Raw genomic sequence first — 17,058 nt, forward strand, 5'->3', positions numbered from 1 at the left:
CTTTTTGTTGATGCCTCTCACAAATTCCTATGTAAGCAACAATCAAATGTCACACTGAATTCTGAAGTGAACCCTATAAGATAATGCGATGGGACAGAGCAAATAAATATCTGACACCATGGAGAGGCAGATGCTAATCGCTAAGATGCCTCTTTTAGACTTAGCGTGAGTCGCCTTTCTCTGAACTCTTCCCCTGCCAAATGCAGAGGCTTACGAGGGGGTCATCCCTCAAACGCACTGTGCAAGAGGAGGATGAAACAATCTAAAGCTAACAAACAAATGAAAACACAATTCAATTTGGATCTTATTGGATGGGATTCTCCGGCCGCGAGCGCCCCAAGACTAGAAATTCCCACCCAAGCTCAACGGACCTTTAAATATTCCGTCAATCATCTGTCTCGCCCACTACGATTCCCGCAACGGGTGAGAAGGGAGAATTTCAGCCCATGTAATAGTTTAAAATATCTAATTTGGTCCATGTGATCTATTGTCAACCTCAGCGGCATGGTGGCACAGTGGTTAGCACTGCTGCCTCACAACACCAGGGACCTGGGTTCAATTCCTGTCTTGGGTCAATCACTGTCTGTGTGAATTTTGCATTTTCTCCCCATGTCTGCGTGGGTTTCCTCTGGGTGCTCCGGTTTCCTCTCACAGTCCAAAGATGTGCAGGTTAGGTTGATTGGCCTTGGTAAATTGACCCCAGTGTCAGGGGAATGAGCAGGGTAAATGTGCAGGGTTACGGGAATAGCTCCTGGGTGGGATTGTGGTCAGTACAGACTCGATGGGATGAATGACCTCCTTCTGCATTGTAGATTCTATGATTCTAACTCCTGTGGGTATTGGATAGGAATTTTCCAGGGTTTTTTATTTTCCACATTGCCCTTGAGTTTTGATTTAATTTAATTTATTATTTATTATTGTCAAGTATTGGTATAGAGTCAAAAGTATTGTTTCTTGCGTGCTAATAGACAAAGCATACCATTCATTGAGTACATAGCAGAAAAGGAAATCATAGAATCCTACAGTGCAGAAAGAGGCCATTCGGCCCATCGAGTCTGCACCAACCAGGCCCTATCCTCATATCCACCCACTAACCCCTCTAACCTATGCATCCCAGGACACTAAGGAGCAATTTAGAATGGCCAATCAACCTAGCCCGCACATCTTTGGACTGTGGGCAGAAACCGGAGCACCCGGAGGAAACCCACACAGACACAGGGAGAACGTACAAACTCCACACAGACAGCGACCCAAGCTGGGATTTGAACCCAGGTCCCAGGAGCTAACCACTGTGCTACCGTGCCGTCCCAGGAGAGGGTGCAGAATGTACTGTTATAGTCATAGCTAGGGTGTAGAGAATGATCAACTCAGTATAAGGTAGGTCCATTCCAAAGTCTGATGGCAGCAGGGAAGAAGTCGGTTGGTACGTGACCTCAGACTTTTATATTTTTATCCCAATGGAAGAAGGTGGAAGAGAGGATGTCCGGGATGCGTGGGATTCTTGATTATGCTGGCTGCTTTTCCGAAGCAGCGGGAAGTATAGACAGAGTCAATGGATGGGAGACCGGTTTGCATGATGGACTGGGCTACATTCACAACCCTTTGCAGTTACTTGCGGTCTTGGTCAGAGTAGGAGCCATACCAAGCTGTGATAGATCCGGAAAGGATGTTTCCTTCCCAGAGGTTACATGGCTGCTGGGGGTGTAGGGTGGGAGGGCCGTGCATGCCTCAGGACCAGAAATTTCCGCCCAAGTTCAACGGTCTTTAGAATGGTCTGCCGAAATTTCTGTCTCACGGTGGGTAAGGCGGGAGAATTCCAGCTTTTAGTTCTGCTACTTCAGCCATTATCTTGTGGGGTGGGGCGAGGGGGGAGGAGGGGTGGCTGGGCTGGGCTGGATCAGCTGATCCTTCATCACCCTCCTGCGCAAAGCAGGAGACAGACAACTTTCTCTGATATTTTTAATTCTTTTGTTGACATGAGTTTAACCTCCATACTTTCTATCCCAGAATCAAACTTTACTTATTGTTCTCAGTTGCTCCTGTCCCTTTAGGGAGGGGAGAGCAGAATTAATAAAAGAAAATGTTGGTTGTTGTTAAAGTCAATTTTGTCCCTATAATGTTTCCACTGCAACTCCTACAAAAAGAGGAGAAATTGGGTCATTATTTGAAGTTTTTTGTGCGTCTCAACCGAAGCCAAGCTCAGCATTATAAAACTACCTCAGGATAAAACAAAAATGAGGTTGGTGTCTGCGTGATCCTTTGATTTATTTTAGAGTAATTCAATCTGGGCAAGTCTTTTTCATTCAGCGTTACCCACCAGAAACAACTTGGCTGAGTACTGAAGAAACGCTGGGCAAACATTCCACATCGTATTCATTACTTCATAAACCAGCAGCGCAAGGAGAAAAAATGACAATCCAATTTTCAACATTGAAACTAGATTTAGTTTTTAACAAAAAAAAAAGCTCAGGCAGTCAGTGTGCTGTAAAGTCCATCTCGAGCAGCTGATAATCCTTTGTGAAGCAACTCCGTAGTCCGGGTGGGAAGAACATTTATAAACTGGAACACCTAGCCAGGAAAATGAAGGAAAATACCGAACAAGATTCTACACTATGCCAGATGTGTGTTGCGCTGGCTTAGTGGTATCATTGCTAGACTATTAATTCAGAAACTCAGCTAATGTTCTGGGGACCTGGGTTCGAATCCTGCCACGGCAGATGGTGGAATTTGAATTCAATAAGAAATATCTGGAATTAAGAATCCACTGATGACCATAAAATTATTGTCATTTGTTGGAAAAACCCATCTCGTTCACCAATGTCCTTTAGGGAAGGAAATCTGCCGTCCTTACCTGGTCTGGCCTGCATGTGACTCCAGAGCCACAGCAATGTGGTTGACTTTCAGCTGCCCTCCAAGCGCAACTAGAGAAGGGCAATAAATGCTGGCCAGCCAGCAACGCCCACGTCCCATGAATGAATGTTTTAAAGAATCAAACAGTAGAGCAAGGAATTAAGATGAGATTTGAAAGATGTGCATCAAATGGCACAACTTGTGGGGCCAAAGGGCCTGTTTTGTGCTGTAGTTTTTCTATGTTTCTAAATCATGAGCGTCTATGCAGAGCGGGTACGATGGCACAGTGGTTAGCACTACTGCCTCCACAGCGACAGGGACCCGGGTTCAATTCCGACCTTGGGTGACTGTTTGTGTGGAGTTTGCACATCCCCCTGACATTAAGGGTCAATTTAGCACGGCCAATCAATCTAACCCGCACATCTTTGGACTTTGGGAGGCAACCAGAGCATCTGTGGGGTTACAGGGATAGGGCCTGGATAAGATGCTCTTTTGAAGAGTTGGTGCAGACCCGACGGGCTGAATGGCCTCCTTCTCGACTGTAGGGATTCTATGAAACTCTGCCCTTTGGCAAAATGATCTGGAATTAGGGCACACTTAGATCAGCAACAGAAGCAATGGCGAGATGGGGTAAAAAAAACTGTTCTGCGCAGCGAGTGGTTAGTCTCTGGGACTTGCTGCCTGAGAGTGTGGCAGAGGCAGATTCAAGCATGGTTTTCAAAATGGAATTGGAATAGCTCCTGTTGGGAAAAAAAAGATGCAGGTCAATGAGGAGTGGGACAGGTTGGGTTGCTCCTGCAGAGAATCAGCACAGGCACCATGGGCCAAATAGCCTCCTTCTGTTCTGCAATCATTCGACGATTCCACGTTAACACTTCTGACAGCTTAGCAATTCAGGCCCTGAAGAGTAATCAAATACAGGAAAATAATCTCCAAAAGTCCAATCCAAGCATGTGACACACTGTGGCCGCATTTCCCAGGGTGCTATTTTTAGGCAGGAGTATAGTTTGATTTTAGTTTACTCAAAACACATCCACTTACATAGCTGGGATATCCCAGTCCTGACAGCAGTGAGCATCACTGCAGGCTGGTACAGGAAAATTGAAGCTTGAGATTGATTTTATTAACCAAAGATGTTAAGAGACACAGAACAAAGGTGGGTATTTGAAGGGAAGTCACACATGAGTCATAGATGATCTCATTGGATGTAGAGATCAGGCCAATGGGACTAAATGAGCTTTTCCTTTTCCATAGAAACCTTACAGTGCAGAAGGAAGTCATTCGGCCCATCAAGTCTGTACTGACCACAATCCCATCCAGGCCCTATTCCCATAACCCCATACATTTACCCTGCTAATCCCCCTGACATTAGGGTCAATTTAGCATGGCCAATCCACCTAACCCACACATCTTTGGAGTGTGGGAGGAAACCGGAGCACCCAGAGGAAACCCACACAGTCACGGGGAGAATGTGCAAACTCCACACAGACAGTGACCCGATTCGAACCTGGGTCCCCGGCGTTGTGAGGCAGCAGTGCTAACCACTGCCCTGGCATTATGTTTTTATCCATCTGCTGAATCACATTACAATAATAAGTATTATAAAGTGTCATTTGTATGGGAGTCATTGGCATAGTGGTAATGTGACTGGGTTCACAACCCACATGCCAGCTCTAATGTCCTGAGCACATGGGTTCAAGCTAGTGAAATTTAAATGCAAGTAATAAAATCTAGAACTGAAATCTAGTTCACAGAAATGGTGGCCATGAAGCTCTTTTTATTAATTCATTCATGGGCATCGTTGGCCCAGCCTGAATTTATTGTCCATCCCTAATTGCCTTTAAGAAGGTGGTGGTGAGCTTCCTTCTTGAATCACTGCACCCACTGTGCAGTTAGGGAGGGAGTTCCAGGATTTGGACCCAGCGATAGCGACAGAACAGGGATATATTTCTGAGTCAGGATGGTGAACAACATTCATCAATTGTCATGAAAACCAATCAGGGAAGGAAATCTGCTTTTCTTATGTGGAAGTTAAAATGCTCAGATTGAAGTTTCATGCTTGCTCTGTAACAGCTCTATAACAGCTAGTGAAAATGTTTATCACTTTGCAGACTTTCAAAGGAGTCAGTGTCTGCTATTCAGCATGAACAGGCTCATTTTCAACATTCTGCTTTTCGGCCTTCACCAGAGGGTGAGCAAGACCAGATTTTTCCGTAACAAATACCAAAGGCGAGATATGGGGATGTGCTATGCAAATGAAGGATTTGCAGAAGTCAGTTTTTCATCGAATGAGAAAGGGCGAAAAGCCAGAATTTAATTGGCAAATATGTATGTAAAAGAAGGATTTGAAAAATTACTTGTTTCTGATTGGCTGTAATTGACTATAACTGCTAAATTGTTTTTCTGTAACGTTAGAAGCACTCGCAGGACAGCTGCAAAGAGGGGGTTCTCCTTGTGCACAAGTCATTAAAGCCTCACATTGGATACATGGTGTCCAGCGCTGTTTATACTGAGAATTGTCTAAAAGTGCCGAAGGTTTCTGGCACTCAGGATCTCTGACACTTACCCAGTCTGGCCTACATGTGAATCTCGACCCACAGCAATGTGGCTGGCTCTTTACTGCCCTCTGAAATCATAGAACCATAGAATCCCTACAGTACAGAAGAGGCCCCTTGGCCCATTGAGCCTGCAATGGCTTTCCAACTGAGCATTTTACCCAGGCCTTATCCATGCAAACCCACATATTTACCCCACTAATCTACATATTGTGGGACACTAAGAGGCAATTTAGCATGACGAATCCACCTAATTTACACATCTTTGGACTGTGGGAAGAAACCAGAGCACCCGAAGAAAACCCACGCATACTTGGGGAGAATGTGCAGACTCAACGTGGAGGCTTTAGAGAGAGTGCAGAGGAGGTTTACCAGGATGCTGCCTGGTATGGAAGGGCTTAGTTATGAGGAGAGATTGGGTAAACTGGGGTTGTTCTCACTGGAAAGACGGAGGATGAGGGGTGACCTAATAGAGGTGTATAAAATTATGAAAGGCATAGATAGGGTGAACGGTGGGAAGCTTTTTCCCAGGGCGGTAGTGACGTTCACGAGGGGTCATAGGTTCAAGGTGAGGGGGGGCAGGTTTAACACGGATATCAGAAGGACGTATTTTACACAGAGGGTGGTGGGGGCCTGGAATGCGCTGCCGGGCAAGGTGGTAGAGGCGGACACACTGGGAACGTTTCAGACTTATCTAGATAGCCACATGAATGAAGTGGGAATGGAGGGATACAAAAGAATGGTCTAGTTTGGACCAGGGAGCAGCGCGGGCTTGGAGGGCCGAAGGGCCTGTTCCTGTGCTGTATTGTTCTTTGTTCTTTGTTCAACACAGACAGTCACATAAGGCCGGAATTGAGCCCGGGTCCCTGGTGCTGTGAGGCAGCAGTGTTAACCACTGTTCCACTGTGCCATCCAGCCAAATGATGCTGCCAAGGAAAGGGCAGTTAGAGATAGGCAACAAATGCTGGTGTTGCCAGCACTGCCTACATCCATGAAAGGACAAAAAATAAGAATGGAAACTTGTCTTCTGTGGTTTTACAGAGAATTTTATTGCTTTGTGTGTGCAGGTATCACCAGCCAGAAACTAAATTAGAGAAGTCTGGAGTGAGATATATTTTCTTTCTTTTTCTCCATCTGAGTTCATGGGGGCAATTTTTACCCAAACTCACCTGGCAGGGAACGCATGAAGCAGACAAAAAGCTGATTCTTCACCGAGCCAATGTAAGTCGTTTTAATTTAAATCAGCTCGCTGGGAAGCTAATGAGTTTGTTGGGTTTATGCCCCTCACTTTCCGTTTTAACAATCCACCAAAGCTAAGCAGAAATATTGGGTAGATGGGCGGCACAGTGGCACCGTGGTTAGCATTGCTGTCTCACAGCGCCAGGGACTCAGGTTCGATTTCCGGCTTGGGTCACTGTCTGTGTGGAGTTTGCACGTTCTCCCTGTGTCTGCGTGGGTTTCCTCCGGGTGCTCCGGTTTCCACCCACAGTCCAAAAATATACGGGTTAGGTTGATTGGCCATGCTAAATTGACCCTAGTGTCAGGGAGATTAGCAGGGTAAAAATGTGGGGTTACGGGGATGGGGCCTGGGTGGGATTGTTGTCGGTGCAGGCTCGATGGGCCGAATGGCCTCCTTCTGTACTGTAAGGATTCTATGATAACATGAAAAATAGCATTCCGCCCAATCCCATGAGGTTAAAATTGTGGCCCCTCACCCCATGTGTTTCAATGCAATTGTAGCAATTTTGACCTCCTTGGAAATAATGAAATCTCACAGAGACTTTTTTTAAAAATGGAAAGATTGTATTTAGAGGGCAGTGTGTTACGACTGTAAATGTATTCACTGCTGAGAAGATAATGCAAAATAAATACAAAGTCATTTGAACCACTTGATCTCAAATATTCTGCAAGTGGTACCATGACAATAGTAAAGCAGGGTCGAAAGCAATCTTTCTATTTACAGCGGAACGTGAGCTCCCATCTTATCTGCGAATCTGTTATTGAGGTTATACCTGGGCATTTTGCTATCTGTGACTTTGCAAGCAGCATCTTGACTTCTGTTGATTAACTGCGCGCATTCAGAAAAGAGAAGCTGAGCTGGTATTTTAACAGTCAGAGTAGGACAAATTGTGGATGAATAGATTGCTTATTGCTTGTGGCTGCCTGCAGAATTGTTATCTGGGTCATTCCTCAGCTTTGAACATTTACTTGCAAATGATACAAGTGTACAAACAGCTTTTTTCTGTTCCTTTCTTTTTGTGTGCCTTATATCTGGGACGACAACAATTTTTAAAAAAAATCATTTACAGGGTGTGGGCATCGCTGGCTGGGCCAACATTTATTGCCCGTCCCCACCAGACGGCAGTTGAGAGTCAACCATGTTGCTGTGGATCTGGAGTCACATGTAGGCCAGACCAGGTAAGGAAGGCAGATTTCCTTCCCTGAAGGCCATTAGTGAACCAGATGATTTTTTACAATCGTCAATGGTTTCATGGTCATCAGCAGACATTTAATTCAAGGCTTTTATTGAATTCAAATGCCTTGGTGGGATTTGAACCCAGGTCCCCAGATCTTGCTCTGCTCTCTGGATTACAGTGTTTAGCGCTGCTGCCTCACAATGCTAGGGTCCCGGGTGCGATTCCCAGCTTGTTCACTGTCTGTGTGGAGTCTGCACGTTCTCCCCGTGTCGGCGTGGGTTTCCTCTGGGTGCTCCAGTTTCCTCCCACAGTCCAAAAGACGTGCTGGTTAAGTGCATTGGCCATGCTAAATTCTCCCTCAGTGTACCCGAACAGGCGTCGGAGTGTGGCAATTAGGGGATTTTCACAGTAACTTCATTGCAATGTTAGTGTAAGCCTACTTCATAGAATCATAGAATCCCCACAGTGCAGAAGAAGGCAATTCGTCCCATCGAGTTTGTACCGATCACAATCTCACACATGCCCCACTCCCATAACCCCACATATTTACCCTGCTAATCCTCTGACTCTAGGGTCAATTTAGCATGGCCAATCAATCTAGCCCGCACATCTTTGGACTGTGGGAGGAAACTGGAGCACCCGGAGGAAACCCACGCAGACACGGGGAGAATGTGCAAACGCCAGACAGACACTGACCCAAGCCGGGAATCAAACCCAGGTCCCTGGTGCTGTGAGGCAGCAGTGCTAACCGCTGTAAATGACCCTGTGGCATTGACATGGAACTGAGGTATCGACGCTGAACTCCCAAAGAACATTTCTGATTGCTCTTGTCAAATGTGAATTGTTGGTCACATTCTCTGATCTGCAGTTTATGGCTCCTGCAAACCTGTCATATTTAAAGTACCCTCATGCCCTTGCTGTACCTCTCTAATTGCTCCCTCACGCGACTTGCCAATTGATTTCCTCGCCTAGTTTGAATACCTCTCTGAAGGTGCTTGCCACTGTAGGGGTGTGTTGTTGTGAGCTATGTGGTGGAGGCTCGACTGCTGGCAAATCTTAGGCACAAAGTGGAGCAGTCCACCAATACCAACACGGGGCGGCATGGTGGCACAGTGGTTAGCATTGCTGCCTCACAGCGCCAGGGACACGAGTTTGATACCCAGCTTCGGCCACTCTCTGTGCGGAGTTTGCACGTTCTCCCTGTGTCTGCATGGGTTTCCTCCGGGTGCTCCGGTTTCCTCCCACAGTCCGAAAGACGTGCTGGTTAGGTAGATTGGCCATGCTAAATTCTCCCTCAGTGTACCTGAACAGGTGTCTGAGTGTGGCGACTGGGGGATTTTCGCAGTACCTTCACTGTGGTGTCAATGTAAGTCTACTTGTGACACTAATAAATGAACTTTAAAACTTTAAGTAGTAAGAAACCCTTTGAAACACCAACACATTTGCAGGAGTCTATGATGTATTCAACTGGAATGAGAGAATAAATGAACAAGGATAAACGTGGTGTGAATCAAAGGGTAATAGCCATAAAGTTAAGAGATGACTCTGACCTCATCCCCCTCAACTGCTTTTATTGCCTTCATTTCCAGAGTCTCAATCATAGAATCCCGACTGGCATAGAATTTCACGGGAAACTGGAATTTGGGATAAAATCCTTGAGCTGGAAAATTTAGTTTAGTTAGTTTATCTATTCATCACAAGGCTTACATTAACACTGCAATGAAGTTACTGTGAAATTCCCCGAGTCGCCACAGTCCAGCGCCTGTTCGGGTCAATGCACCTAACCAGCGCGTCTTTCAGAATGTGGGAGGAAACCGGAGCACCAAGGGAAAACCCACGCAGACACGGGGAGAACATGCAAACTCCGCACAGACAGTGACCTGAGCCGGGAATCGCGCCCAGGTCCCTGGAGCTGTGAGGCAGCAGTGCTAACCGCTGTGCCGAAAAGAAAGGAATCATGTGTCACATGCGACTGCATTTGGTTCAAATGGGAATCTTCCTGATTTCATGGTTTTGGGTGGGGGGGGCGGTGCGGGGGGAACGACTTTACATGATAGCAACACATATTGGAAATTTCAGGTCCAAACCCTGTTCTGGCTGAGGTAGCCTCAGGACCTGCCTCTTTGCTCTACCCCCAGTAAAGACATCACACAATTTATCTGTGGTTCACAGAATAACCTCCAAGGACCTGCCTTCAGGCATAGAGCTGATGACAAAGAAGAAGATAAGATATGCAGGGAGATTTTGTTTGCCTGCTGTACGGCCTCTGAGCATTTTCTGTGCGCTACTCCTGCCTTGAAAAGCATTGCAAATTAGAGGTTTGCAGCAAATACCCCGTTATTTATTACGAATCGCTCTTTCAAACGATTCGCAAAATTAGGGGGAAAATTAGCCCTGCGTGCCAGTCGTCCCCGGATTAGCTACCTGTCATTGCTGCATGTGCTGGACTGCAATCTAGCTATGCCTTTTGTACCTCCAGTCTCAGGAACACACCTCTCTTCCCACTCGGCCTCTGCCCTGACAAGCGATCAGGAGCCTTCATCTTGTACAGAAATCCTGCAGGGGGCTCACCTTGGCATGCACCAAGGTGGATTACCATCACAAAAACACAGTTTCATTCAAAACGACTCGTGATGTGAAAATTAGCATTGATTAACATGTTAGGGCTACTTGCTACAATATGTGGATCCCAGCATGATAGGGCAATGCACATAAATGAGCCTGGTTGAATAATATACAGATTGTGCCCAGATATTTATGCAGGCATCAGGCACCATCTGTTTATTATGTTTGCATAATATGAAAAAAAAGTGGTGTTGCTTGTATTTGCAGCTTCAAGTGGCTAATTGCCAGACTCCAGCTATGCTATAAACTGGAGCTGCCGCCTGTGTGTGAAGTCATCTTTATGCTAAGAACAGGTGCAGTAGGTTTTCCTCAAAACAAGGTCAACTTTGCATTTATTTTACTTTCCGCTCTGTTATTGTTGGATCTAAGTTAATAAAGCTTGCCTTAACAGTGTTCTAACACAATTCCTTATGGTTTGTAGCTTAATTACTAACAGAACTAAATCAGGAAGCCAGGGCTGTGTATTATCATCAATCTTTCGGATTACGGTGCAGAGCAAATCATATTTCATGTGACCACACACACACACAAAGTCATTTTCAGAATTTGAGGCGGGTCTTTTTTTGTAGGACAAGTGAGAGAAACCTTTTCAAGAATGGACAGTTTTTGTCCCCTAATTCGGCAATAACAACAGCTCATGTGCTCTGAACATCCAACTTTCTCTCATAAAGTAATTCAGCTTGGAAATATGAAAATCCAGTGGGGGCACCTTGACGAGCGACATTCAGAATGTCAATGCTATATTCACAGTAACTCTCTGAAATAGGAACATAGGAACATAGGAATTAGGAACAGAAGTCGGCAAATTCAGTCCTTCGAGCCTGCTCCGCCATTCAATCAGATCATGACTGATCTCTCCCTGGTCTTATATTCACCCCCTACCCGTTCACCATATCCCTTTTTTTATTAGAAATATATCTATCTCCTTCTTGAAACCATGAGGTAGAGATGCCGGCATTGGACTGGGATGGGCACAGTAAGAAGTCTCACAACACCGGGTTAAAGTCCAGCATGTTTATTTGGTAGCATGAGCTTTCGGAGCGCTGCTCCTTCAGCAGGACCTTCATCCTTCATCAGCTGGACTCACCTGATGAAGGAGCAGTGCTCTGAAAGCTCGTGATACCAAATAAACCTGTTGGACTTTAACCTGGTGTTGTGAAACCTCTTGAAACCATTTAATGATTCAGACTCCACCGCTCTATGGGGCAGCGAGTTCCACAAATTCACCACCCTGTATGAGAAGTAGTTCCTCCTCATCTCAGTTTTAAACCTATCGCTCTCAAACCATACCTGTGACCATTTGTTCTAGATTGTCCCATAAGAGGAAACATTTGGTCTAAATTTACTTTATCAATCCCTTTTCAAATTTTATATACCTCGATCAGCCTCACACTTATCCACATTAAACTCCATCTGCCACATTTTGGCCCATTCTCCTAGCCTATCTATATCAGTCTGTAAAATCTTTATATCCTCTTAACTGCCTGTGTTCCCACCTATTTCAAAATCATAGAAAGCCTCTAGTGCAGAAGGAGGCTATTCGGCCCATTGAGTCTGCACTGACAACAATCCCAACTAGACCTTATCCCCATAACCCCACATATTTACTCCACTAATTCCTCTAACCTACACATCCCAGGACACTAAGGGGCAATTTAGCATGGCCAATGCACCTAACTTACACATCTTTGGACTGTGGAAACCAGAGCAACTGGAGGAAACCCACACAGACATGGGGAGAACGTGCAAACTCCACACGGACAGTGATCCAATCTGGGAATCCAAACGTGGGTCTCTCTCTGGCGCTGAGAGGCAGCAGTGCTAACCACTGTGCCACTGTGCCGCCATGCAATATCATCCACAAACTTTGCTATGTTACACTCTGTCCCTGCTTGCAGATCATTTATATAGATTGTAAACAGAGATGACCCTGCCCAAGTCACAAACCAAAGGCCTAAACTCATGAGAGGATCATTGTTGGCACATTCGATTTGTTGTCTCATTTTGGGACAGGTCACCTTGTAAGTAACTTGGCCACACTCCAATGGCTTTGTAATTTATCCACTCTCCCTAACTGGATTGCCTGCTTTCCTGATAAATATTTAAATTCATTCTCTTTAGCTGTTAACCGGGTCCCACACGAGCACATGCTAAGCTTAGGTGAAACCTTTGGCTGGAAGTTTATCGCCCTGTCCACCTCGGGAATCGGAGTGGGTGAAGGGCGGACAATGGAAAGGCCCATTGACCTCGGGCAGGAATTTACGGTTTTGAGAGGAGCGTGGCAGTAAAATCATGCCCTTTACCTTTGTTACTGAGATTTGAGCATTATTCTGTGAGCATTACATTCAATTGGGCAAACAATCTCCTACCCAGGAGAATATCATTGAATTGAAGGGGGAAATACATGTTCCCTATTAGAATCTAACAAACAAAATCAGCTTGAGATTACTTAGTGCATTCCGGAGCTGCACACATTTTTGATAAAGATCACTCTGAGTGTGCGTAGAGTCTGGGAAAGGTCACCTTGTAAATAACTTGGCCACACTCCAATGGCTTTGTAATTTATCCACTCTCCCTAACTGGATTGCCTGCTTTCCTGATAAATATTTAAATTCATTCTCTTTAGCTGTTATAATTAAATTAATTTAATTACAGCACCCTCAGGGACTAAACAATTAATCGCACAGTTCATTTTTGATGTTCCCAAGATAAAGTCTCGGATTTCAGAATTGTTCCAAAGTGTTTTTTCATCAAACGTGTTTTTCACTCCTTACCTCCCCCCCCCCACCCCCCCCCCCCCACCTCCCACACAATTCCACCCCACCGCAGACTGCCACAACTTCCTAAATTACCAACAAAAAAATAATGCAAAATAATGTAATTCCATTGACTATATTCATCTGTGAGCGCGCGCGCGCGTGCCTGTGTGGGACTGGGGGAATTGGTGTGGTCACAATCTATAATTATTCTCTCCCCTCCAATTACAAGATGGCTAACTGATGCAAATCTGGTTAAAATCTTATCACAGCAGTCTGCTAAAAGGAATTCTTCCCCTAGCTGTCGAGACAGCGGATTTGACTTTGAAAGGTGGCACAAAATGGCTGATGGTGAATCAGCAGCTTGTATTTTGAATGTCTCCCGATTCTTATTCCAGTTGAAAGAAAAATCCCCTCCTCCCGCCCAGGCCCCTTAGAGTAATACAGTCAACTCAACTAATAAAACAATGCAGGATAAAGTGAACATCGTTCTGAACGAACACATAAAATGCACAATAATCAGCAGCTAGAAGATAAGGATGGGTTAGTGTTTATAGCGAGGCTTTACATCACAATTCTCATCAATTCTATCCAAATGGCATCAGTGCAGTAACAAAGCATGAAGATTCCAAAGTTCCCCGCAGCCTGCTTGGCTACTTGTGATGACGCATACTCACAGACTTTGTCAGGAACACAAAGGGTATTTATTAATCAGAAAAAAAACTGTACAGAGGCCAGCAGCACCCCTGTCTATCCCAGTCCCTACATGTCTTTTAGATGTCTTCTGCCCGAGAGAAGACTCTACTCCCTAGGGTGATTACCCAGCCTCAGTTCTAATTGTTCCCTCAAGCCAGGTGACCCTCATCTGCCGTGTTGCCCTTAAAGGAACAATCACCACCCCACTCACCCCACAACTGCCCCACCCACCCCTCGATTATCCCATCCCTAGTTGGCCTGTGATGGTGTTTTTGGTCGGTGTTGTATATTTAATTCCTTGGGTCTATGCAGGGATGACACTTGTCTCTATGGCTGGGATCTTTGCACTCCATGTTGAAATCCTGTGACGGGGATGAGAAGCAGGAGTATTTCCCTCCTCGGAGCCCAGTGGGATAATAATGTAGAGTCAAGTGATGCTCCGCCCATTATTTCTGCAGCCAGGGGCTTTTTGGTGGTTTTTATGGTGGGGAGGGTGCCTCCTCACTAAGGTCTTACTCGGAGATTTCCTAGTCTCGAATGGAACCTTTCTACCAGTTGTCTCTGGCTCATCTGCATTACTCTTTTGAAACTTTAGGCCTACAGAAGGCCTCAAAATGGATTCCTATTCAATCTGGGCTGGCAATTCAGCTGAGACTCTCCAGGAGTGTTTAAGGTAGGATTCCTCCATCACAGCCCCTTTCCATTGGGGAAGCAGGTCGAAAATCTGCCTGCATCCTTCTCCCCAGCAGGAACTTAAACAGTTAAAGTAAACAGGAAAGAATGTCAACAAAACTAGTCGATTTTTGCTCTCCTGATGAGAGTTAATCATTCTCCCTTGACTCTGTCAGATGTTCTGTCAGATGTTCATTAACTTCCAACAGATCGCCATCATTTCTTATTCTTTATTTCTTTCCTTTTTTTGATCACAACTTCTTAATCCCTGTAAATATAATTTGCTGCTCCATATATGTTGAAGATTAACTTCCAAAATAGTTGATAAAAAAATCATACTTCACGTTTTATTCCGTGAAAAATAGTTGATCATACTTACTAAGGGGTTCTAAACCAATAAGCTTTGATGTAGAGGAAGTGCAGCGAAGGTTTACCAGGCTGATTCCTGGGATGGCAGGTCTGTCATATGAGGACAGACTTAATCAGTTAGGATTGTATTCATTGGAGTGTAGAAGAGTGTGAGGGGATCTCATAAAAACTTATAAAATTCTAACAGGATTCAGAAAGAATGTTCCTGATGGTGGGGGAGTGTAGAACCAGGGGTCGCAGTTGAGGAGAAGGGGTAAATCTTTTAGGACTGAGGTGAGGAGAAATTTCTTCACCCAGAGAGTGGTGAATGTGTAGAATTCAGCATCACAGACTGCAAGAAACTACAAAGGGTTGTGAACTAAGCTCCGTTCCTCACGTAAACCAGCCTCCCATCCATTGACTCTGTCTAGACTTCCCGCTGCCTCAGAAAAGCAGCCAGCATAATCAAGGACCCCACGCACCCCAGACATTCTCTCTTCTGCCTTCTTCTGTCGGGAAAAAGATACGAAAGTCTGAGGTCACATACCAACCGCCTCAAGAACAGCTTCTTCCCTGCTGCCATCAGATTTTGAATGGGCCTACCTTATATTAAGTTGATCTTTCTCTACACTCTAGCTATGACTGTAATACTCCATTCTGCACTCTCTCCTTTCCTTCTCTATGAACGGTAAGCTTTGTCCGCATAGCGTGCAAGAAACAATACTTTTAACTGTATGCTATTACTAGTGACAATAATGAATCAAATCAAATCAAATCATGGAGTTGAAGCCAAAAAGTTGCGTGACTTCAAGAAGGAATTAGATATAGCTCTTGGGACTAAAGGGATCTAGGAATATGGGGGGAAGGTGGGATCAGGGTATTGAATTTGATGATCAGCCATGATCAAAATGAATGGGTGAGTAGGCTCGAAGGGCCAAATGGCCTACACTTGCTTCTGTTTTCTGTGTTCTATTGTCATTATGTAACATGCCCACCATTACAGGGCGTGTGTGTATGCTTCTAGTTCCAAGCAGAATTGTGGCTCTTGTTCCAATTAAATATGTTCGTTCCCGCAGCATGCCCGCAATGTATTAACACAACAAATTCAATTTATGCTGCATTTAGTCTGCCACTGCCTATTTTGACAGGATAGGTCAAAGATAAAAGTTGCTAAAAAAAAAAACGCACGTAACAAAAGATAAAGTCCGAGCTTTGTAAATCAACGGCTCGACAAGAAATAAAACTGGTCGATGGGCCTCATTAACTAAGCTAGATACAATCTACTTCTTGCAAGCAAAGCATCACCTGTTCATTGCTCAGTGTCTTTGGCCCAGAAATCAGTTGTTTCTGCCGTTTGGAAGTATGACTTGGGTCATCAACAAACTGGATTGATATTCCCTTCTTAATTTGTTGCTTGGTTTTGCGTCTGTCATTTGGGGTCTGTAACCCTGTTTATTTTGCCATTCACAAATCGAAAATCAGTATTATGATAATCAGTTGCCAAAAGAGAAAATGCTGGACAATCTCAGCAGGTCTGGCAGCATCTGTAAGGAGAGAAAAGAACCGACGTTTCGAGTCCACATGACCCTTTGTCAAAGATGACCCTTGGTCATCTGGACTCGAAACGCCAGCTCTTTTCTCTCCTTACAGATGCTGCCAGACTTGCTGAGATTTTCCAGCATTTTCTCTTTTGGTTTCAGATTCCAGCATCTGCAGTAATTTGCTTTTATGATAATCAGTTTCTTATATAGTCGGTGAAATTTCTTCCCTTTCTATATTGGGACGGCACGTTGGCACATTGGTTAGCACTGCTGCTGTGCAGCGCCAGGACCTGGATTCGATTCCCGGCTTGGGTCACTGTTTGTGTGGAGTCTGCATGCTCTCCCCATATCTGCGTGGGTTTCTTCCGGGTGCTCCGGTTTCCTCCCACAGTCTGAAAGACGTGCTGGTTAGGTGCATTTGCCATGCTGAATTTTTCCTCAGTGCACCCAAACAGGCGCCGGAGTGTGGTGATTAAGGGATTTCCACAGTAACTTCATTGCAGTGTTAATGTAAGGCTACTTGTGACACTAATAAATAAACTTTAAACGTTAGTGTTCAGGCACTCATGATGAAATGAGTGTCAACACTATAGTTATC

The sequence above is a fragment of the Mustelus asterias genome, chromosome 10, assembly GCF_964213995.1.
Source record: "Mustelus asterias chromosome 10, sMusAst1.hap1.1, whole genome shotgun sequence".
NCBI classification, from domain to species: domain Eukaryota; kingdom Metazoa; phylum Chordata; class Chondrichthyes; order Carcharhiniformes; family Triakidae; genus Mustelus; species Mustelus asterias.